This window comes from Opisthorchis viverrini, assembly GCF_000715545.1.
Source record: "Opisthorchis viverrini unplaced genomic scaffold opera_v5_87, whole genome shotgun sequence".
In the NCBI taxonomy this organism is placed as follows: domain Eukaryota; kingdom Metazoa; phylum Platyhelminthes; class Trematoda; order Opisthorchiida; family Opisthorchiidae; genus Opisthorchis; species Opisthorchis viverrini.
Genome location: NW_008751747.1, coordinates 675990 through 684490, shown reverse-complemented (window position 1 = coordinate 684490; position 8501 = coordinate 675990).

Below are 8501 nucleotides of genomic sequence, written 5' to 3'. Positions count from 1 at the left end.
TGTTGTTTACCGGCGTGGATGTAGCTGATCGGGGTGTCCTTCGGTAGACGTAGCAAGCCACGTATATATTGCCTGAAGTAGTTGTCCAATCTTTTTAGCGTGTTCCTGTGGACTTGGCCGAGCACGAGCGAATATGTCAGCCTTGGTATCAGGTAGTTCCTCGTGATATCCATTCTTTGATGCGGCTTCAACGGGGCACGCGTCACTTCTTCGAGCAGTTTGAGCAGGTGCTGTCGGTGGTTGAAGACCCCTTTCCCCTTGGAGGTAAAGGGAATGCTCAAATATGTTACAGTGTCTGTCGGACCCAGAGGAGTGATTAGTTCCTCGGCAAAGCGAAATGGTTCGACTGAGACTGCTGTTGCCCGATGTTTCCTGTCCCCACAAATAACCATCACTTTAGTCTTTCGGGCGTTTATTTTCATGCCAGCTCTTCCCAACTCGACCGCAGCAGCTTCAAGCTTCTCTTGTATCCTCTTTCTTTAATCTCCATCTAACGAACGACCTGAAGGTGGTCTTCGTAAACTACTGTGCTGGCGCACAATTAAAGCGTTGGTTTGACAGAAGCCTGTTGAATATTATGTTTTAATGTGACGGTCTGCCAGACCAAGTTCCGCAATCGTATGTTTGCGAGCCACTTTTATTGTTCGCACAAAGAATTTCTCAGTATAGCTGATAAATTTCCGACTGCTAAAGAGAGTTTAGTTTGAGAAACAACCAACCTGCACCGGCTAGAGTATCAGACACTACTCCGTCGACCGTAAGAAGATCAAATTTTATGGACTTCCGCTACCTCGAAAAAACACATTGTCTTTGACCGGACTGTCAACCGTTAGGGGAGGTTTTGTGTTGCCGATGTTAGTATGGCTTTTAGAAAAACCCCAGTTGCCTTCAAATGGAGACCGACTCACACGTCCACAGGGGGGACGGATCGATCTGTCCTGTTGTATGCTAGTGTACAGGGATCCACGTCCAAAACTTGAATAGGTTTCACCTACACTACTGAGGGGCGTACTTGGTGTTTACTAGACTGAACTAGTGGAGCATAGGATAGTCCTCCGACGAATACATTATGGTGATTGGAGGCCACAAGCACGTTCAGCCGGCTACAGTGACTGGGATAATGTTTGCTGAATGGAAGGGAACAGGATTCCAAGACAGCCCGTAGGCCAACTGAATGCGATAAAACGGAACTCTGGTACGAAAAGCTTCGATGAAAAAGCCTAAAATTTGTTGACATGGATCTCCCGAAGTGGAAAGCGGAAGCATGGCGTGAAATGATTCGAAATGTAGCCGGTCAATCAACGATCGCCGACTTCAAGCCAGAAAGCTGAGGTTTTCAAGACGCGAAGACACCATCGGAACTTCTGGGTCTAAAGACAAAACATAGAGGAACTGCAGCGAATACTGTCGCGTTTTTTATGATCGTACTGAACTTTCTAATCACCAGCGGTGAAAAGTCGGNATAATGTTTGCTTTCTAATCACCAGCGGTGAAAAGTCGGCGGATAAAGTCCACGAGGTCACTCAATTACCAGAAAGCTGAGCCTGCGACAAGGCTAGAACTGGTTTTCTGTGGCCAAAGTAGTACAGACCAGGGACTATAAAAATGCCTTAGCACAACAGGCATTTCGATGCGATAAGGTCAGAAATGATTTTCAGTACGCATCATCGTGTGGACGGGAAAAATTTGAATCCTAGCTAACTCCAGAACAAAATGTGATACATTCCGACTCATCAGTAATTCAGCTCCCGGCCCATCCGAAGCGGACGCCACTGGCCGGGATGCTGTCTGCTATGGATTGTCTGCAGAAATACCCTTCTGTGATCATCGTTGCATAAACCGCAATGAATAGTGGCTAGAAGTGGCTGGTCATATAGGTGTAAATAAAGAGTCTTGGGTGTTGCGGTCTGCCCTAAAACACTCTACATACTGTGTGAGGAGTAGCTGTTAATCGGTCCACTGCCCTAACCCTTGGGGCAGCAAGTGATTACCCAGGGATGAGTCCTGGTTTTCTCGCCATGCTGAACCCTGTTTTTCATTGCTGCCTCAAAATGCATTTTATCCGTTGTATTGTATTGTGTCGACTTTTTTTTCTATTCTTGCGTATTTCGTATATTCATTTGCAAGGAACTCTGGGCATTCCGGAGAGCTAGGCCTACGACGGTCCTAAAGGTGACTCCCCGTGATTGTGGTTGTACAGAAGTAGCTGACTAGCAATGTTTCATAATGTGTGTGTGCTCAGGATGCGTCCTTTTCTTACATTGTCTAGTTGTGCCCAGTCAAATGAACAACCATGGGCCAGCAGTGGGCATTAGAACTTCCCCCTTCTCGGCCACTCTCCCGCGTGTTTGCATTCCACCCGGTAAAGAGCATTCACGAGAACGAAATGCGACTCAGCCTAAACCGTATATGGCACTATCTACTGTGCACCGGTGCCCACCGGCTTTGTTCGATGTGACAGACCAATCCGGAAATGGATGCCAGCCAACCGTGTACGTGTGTGCGTATGCATGCGAGTTCTACTGAAACGAGAAAGGCTGACCAGAATTATCACTGACATTCTGAAGAGTCCACATCCACATTGCTCTCAGTTAAACAGTCATGCATCTGTCTCGGCGCATTCTGGTAAATCCACACCAAATGGGAGGCTCTCGGAACTCGAGTTTTGGTCTTATTGGAGCTGATAAGCAGTGCAATGTTGGGGTTTCGGTTCCAGACACATCTGACATGCGAGCCAAACTTGTTACCAATACTCCACCTGAATTATCAGGTACACGTGTTCACGTTTAAGGGATGTGACTGGTTTTCCCGATGCCTCCTGACTGAATCGACCGATTGATTTGTCCGCCCTTCGAAAATTTTGAGTCAGGTAGCGGCAGTGGCGTTTGAAACCGGCTGGGCAACCAGCTACAACTTACAAGGTCTGTCATATGAAAAAAGCAAATTTGTGTCTTAAATTTGTACCAATTGAGACAAGAGGCCGCTTTTATATTGAAGGATAGGTTGACCAATTCGAGTTTAACGTTACTAATATGTTGCTTTGCGGAGAATTTCTTATCCCTAAATCGAACGTTTCGGTTAGCATTTGGCCAAGGTCAAATCCTAAACGCAGCTTCCGGCTTGTTATATTCAATCCCTTTCCGCTATTTTTACATCAAACTGGACCTTAGAGTTTGGATACCTTAAAAGAAATAAGGTTCTTGGTGATCGTTCGCGTAGTTTCGGGTTCTAGTGCGTTAGAGTTTTTGGGTTTCTGTCTGCTCACTTTAGTGAGTTTCATAGTAGCTTCTCCATCTTTTTTCGCATGTGCGGAAGTTCGTTGTTCATATGACGCCTGACACCTCATTAACAGAATATTCCTGTCTCGTTTGATCATAATGGTTGTGACTGGATCAGTATTTGTCTGTTCAGCCCATGAGGTGGTGTCATTAGTCTACTTCTTATCACAAGTGGCAACACTTAGATCCACTTACTGCCAAACGTCTACCAGATTGGAACACCTGACTGTCAATGTCTGGAAAGTCAGGCGGCTTTCTAGTATAGTTCTATCTTTAAGGCGATTTCAAAACCCTGGAATTGCAAAAGTGACTGAAAGTAGCAACTTGCCCACATCAAACCAACTTATCTACCCCCCCCCCACTGACTCTGTAATCTTTCAAAACCATCTGGCAGGGAGTGACGAACAAAACAGCGTTGAGATGCCTCACCCCTACTGAGTCACATATGTGCAGCGTGTACTGAGACTTGGGCCAAGATCAGAGTGGCATTTTCACCGATACGGCAGTGGGTTGTAGTTTGGTATCTAAGTCAGTCACCCTAATCAGCGCCTGAAATGTAAAAAAAAAGTTCTGCGCCTGACCAGATTCGGGAGATCCCGGCAGGTCACCACAAACTGTGCGAATATTGTGCTAATGGTCATGGCTGAGGGATTGGGAAGGTTAGTTTTCTATTACATAGACCAGAAAATAACAATCATCAGTTCATCCCACTCATACCTATATAACGGACTTCAAGCAATAGTTTAGTAGGTTACCCTTGAGTTGTACACAGCTCGAATGATAAATGTAATGCGAATCCTTAATTTGAAAAGTTACTCTGGTCTTTGTTGTTAGGCTTCGGTAAATCCTATCCTTCTTGGAGGGCACTCTGAACCTAACTCATTAAAAAATCATTACGCATTTTAGTGTTTACCGTATACAACCGTATACCGTGCACAACAGGCCAGGATCCAACATTGGTCGTCCAGGCAGCTAGGGTTGAGATAGGAGTTACAATGAGATCACCAGTAGTTGAAGTAAAATCGATCACCTTTGTCCATGCCAAGCAACCACTTTAGGTCATGCGAAGTGCACTATGGAGAGCTGAGGTGAATCCGAGGCTGGATTGATTCAATCAACAACATACCTGAATAATGCTCATAAAGCTTCCGCTTCTGTCGGGAATACCTCATTTACCACCCACACCGCTTTTACTCAGACAGTCAAGCGATTATCATACGGCGCAAATCTTGCGGTGCGCTTCGTGCTACTAGGAAATTTAAAGGTAGTTAAAATGAACGTTACGCAAAACCGGACTGAAGGAGGCTTCGAAGGTGTAATGAGGGAAATCCAGTTAGTCAGCGCTAATAGCGCGTCGCAGACAATTGATAGCCATGCAGGCCCTATGAAGTGCATTAGGAGTGTCATTTACCTGAAATGAGTCCGAAGGTTTGTCACTTTACTTTAAGAGAATAACAGTTGAGTCAGTGGTCTCTCTGGTGTCTGTTGCGTAGGTGCCGGGTTGGAATGTCACGTTATGTTATTTGTAATGTGAGTCATGCTCCATTAAACTCTTTCCAAGGAACTCTCTTTCATATCACGAAAGGAAACGTCCACATTTGTTCCTAAACCCTGTCTATGTATGGGCTTCATGGAAGCTTGTCTCAAATGTAGTCTTTTCAAGACCGAGGCGCTTACATACAGGGATGGATGATACTTTCCTTAGATCTGATCATACAACTGTGGCCATAAATATAACGAACCTAGCTCGAAAATAACTCAATCAGTATTCTGTATTGTCATTGTGCTTTCCAATTTTCATTCCAAAAGACGGACCTATATTTTTTTACAGTTTTAGCAAGCTGAAATCGGTCTTAAATTCATTCCTGGGAAAGCTGAACTACTTAATAGGTTTAAGTAGCGCAGTTATCGTGTGAAGCACTCCTCAGCTTAGGGCAAAGCTCGCACTGGAGAATTCTCCTCTTGAAACGAACCGTCTGAAACGTTTATATTTGTAATGAACTGTCTGAAACGTTCTTCGTCGGCGTAGTTTTTCTCCTGGAAGCAAGAAGCGGCGGAGATTCGTGAGAAGCTGACAATGGTGCACACAAACTGGTGGGGTGGGAATTGTTGCCATATTGTCCCTGTTGGGTGCACTCTCGAAAACCTTGAGCGCTAACCAATTTTGTTCAAAGGACCCCGTTCTTCTCGTAATAATCCAGAAAGTTCGTTTGTTTCTTGTGGTAAATTAAAAACTTACTGCAAAAAATCACCGCGAAAGACTCAAAGATTTTCCCAAGGGAGTTTTTCAACTGACTTGAACTTTCATAAAGGAAATTACTCACAAGGTTGCTGAAAACTCTTCGACAGTCCACCACCGGTTTCGCCCTTCTTACGGCTCATCAGGTAAGCACAATCCCCGAGTTTTCGTCAACCTCATGTTCTACTTGAACCCTAATTGGACTGACTGCGTCAATTACACTCATTTGCAAATCAGTTTGGTTTTCACTGGAGACGCAAGTGAATCTCTCTTTTATGATGTTCTTCAACCCAATCTGCTGCACTCAAGCTTAAACTTCGTTTGTTATCGTTGGTTGAAAACTTAGTAGAGCCTTAAATTGCATGCGGGAGCTGTTCGATGCGGATGGAGCATTCATTGGTTAGTCAAGCATAAAAATCTCACATTAGAAAGTTTTACTCACAAAATAATCTATTTTTTCAAAAGAATTATAACGACGGATATTCTGCACGATAGAACACTCGACTGAAGACCGAATCAAGATATTGGTACGTACTCTGAAATATCTTCCTCGCTGCACTTCTCTGTGGTCTAACCTAAACTGTCTGAGCAAATCGACTATTCAGATGTCTGGGTTGACAGCAGCAGCTCCCAGACCATTTATGTTTTTCATTCGGTAATGATCATTAAACAGGGATGAAATTTCTGTCTGACAGATTACGAATCGAACACACGACTGACAGTGAGTTGTGTACAAAGCTGTCTATTTTACCAGAAATAAGACTACTCGATTCATCAGGATTGGCTTAGCAAATTATTACCAACCGTTTAAACAGATTGGGTTCCTCTGAAAAGTTTGCTGATGATCTGCAAGCTAGGTAGTTTGTCGTATAAGGAAAAGCTACGAACTGTGGGAAGGAAATACAAAAGATGAATTGTGTCAATCAGAAATATCAGTGTTCGGACGAAGGCAATGATCTTGGAATGCATGGAGATAAAGCGCAAAGACAGTGATGATTTTGATCGACATGGACGTGACCAAAATATGACACTATAGCCGTCGCCACACCTTACTTCCATATGTTTCAATACAGCTAGCCAACGGTCCTGTTAAATCAAACAGGGCTATTGAAGCTGGAGGCGTTTCTGATTCCTGTTGCTAAGACGAACCAATTTTTGCTTAAATGGAGCGCTCTGAGTGGCTGATATTTTGGTGACTATGTCTGATCAAAGTCTGAACCGACAGGCTTGCTTCGGTTACAATTTTCTGTACTTCCCGAGGCACCACCGCAAACTGGAATAATCCGTAACCTTAATTAAGCATTGATTTCACGTAAAATTGAGCGAGGATACTATTCAAAATAGTCATAACTCAAAGAAGCCAGCGGAGCCTGTCGTCAATGGACTGCGGGTAAGACATTTTTGTAGAGGACATTTTGATTCATGTTGACTACTCTTACCATCTTAGAACGTGCCAGATTCTACGCAGCAACCACAATAATACAGGGAATGATGAGCTATTTAGACTGACCTTATCCACTACACGGACTTTGTTGATCAGTGCCATGCCAAAAACGATTTTGTACCAACCGAAGCGTGAGGCTATCTTTGTGAAACACATTTACCTGAAGCACACCATAAACGGAGGATTCGGCAGGGACTGAATAGGGTCACCCGTTAGAACCAATTTAGCTTGCAAATAACTGTATTGCGAAAGTTCGGACACGCCTGTAAAAAAATATTTTGCCTCACAAGAAATGTGTCCCCAGGATAAAGTTGTCAAACATCACTGTAGATATTCAAGGTTGATTACAGCAATTTGGTGCCGGATATCTGGCTAACCTTAATTGCAATGTCATCGTACTTAGGCCTTTTAGGGGCTCTCAGCGGACTTCTGCGTTTTGGAGAGCAGATCTGAATCCTCCTGGAATACGCCACATTCTTTGACAGAAGCGCTCTAAACCTTCTGTACCAGTGAGATTGCGCGCAGATCCTCCATTGGTAAACAGTTGTTGATAGACAGGAGACCAGTCAACCGAGTAACCGGGATTAAACACTGAATGGCACTTGTGAAGACTAGACTCTGAATCCGCCATGCTGGCTGGGAATTTCGGTAACAGTTGTTTCGGTTTAATTCTCATCAACCTGATGTACCATCAGAGGTAGGGGAATTAAACCACCCTCCTCCTTCTTGATTAACCTTTAATTCTAGTTGCTAGGACACTTTTATACGGTCTATTACCGGTTTCGTTATACCTGAGACGCATCTGATAGGCGTAGCCTCCCCCTAGGTCCCACAAACATTATTTCGTTCCATCTTGCTATTTTACAACAGCCATCGAATTTCACTTAAATCCATTGTATCAGACACTATGAGACCCATTCGCTTCCTTCATCCATTTGATGAAAGGTAAGTTGCATGTGATGAGATAAAAACAGGCTAAACTTGCTGGTAAGCCATACGGCAGGCGTAACATTGCAGCTGACTATTATTCATTCACTACATTTCGGCACCACCGAATAAATCCTCATGCGCCATCCAAAACTCGTCGGTCTCAACACTTTGTCGACACGAGCTGTTTATTCCTTTGTTCTAGAATTTGAAAAACCGGTCATCGATTATTTCAACGACCGCCACAGCCGCTTGCTAAAGTATTGATGATGGCGCATCACAATGCACTTTTCAGATCCCATTATTAAGGTCAATCTGCGGATTTTCGTCGCTGGGGGTTCTACGTAGATGTTAGCCCAGCGACCGTGAAGTCATTTTTCGTTTTCTGTATTTAAATAATTGCGCCCAATGGTCGTCGTCTTATTCTCATTCGAAACGTTCTTCCTTTGGACTAGTTAACTTTCAAAGGGAAACAACCTTGCGCAACTGCACCAGCACTCTGCTCGGACTATCGCCAATTCATGTCATCACAGTTCAAAGGTTCGTCTTTAGTAGTTGTTCGGATGTAATTCTGGACTACTGAACCGTTCAAATAATGCAATGTTCATGGGTT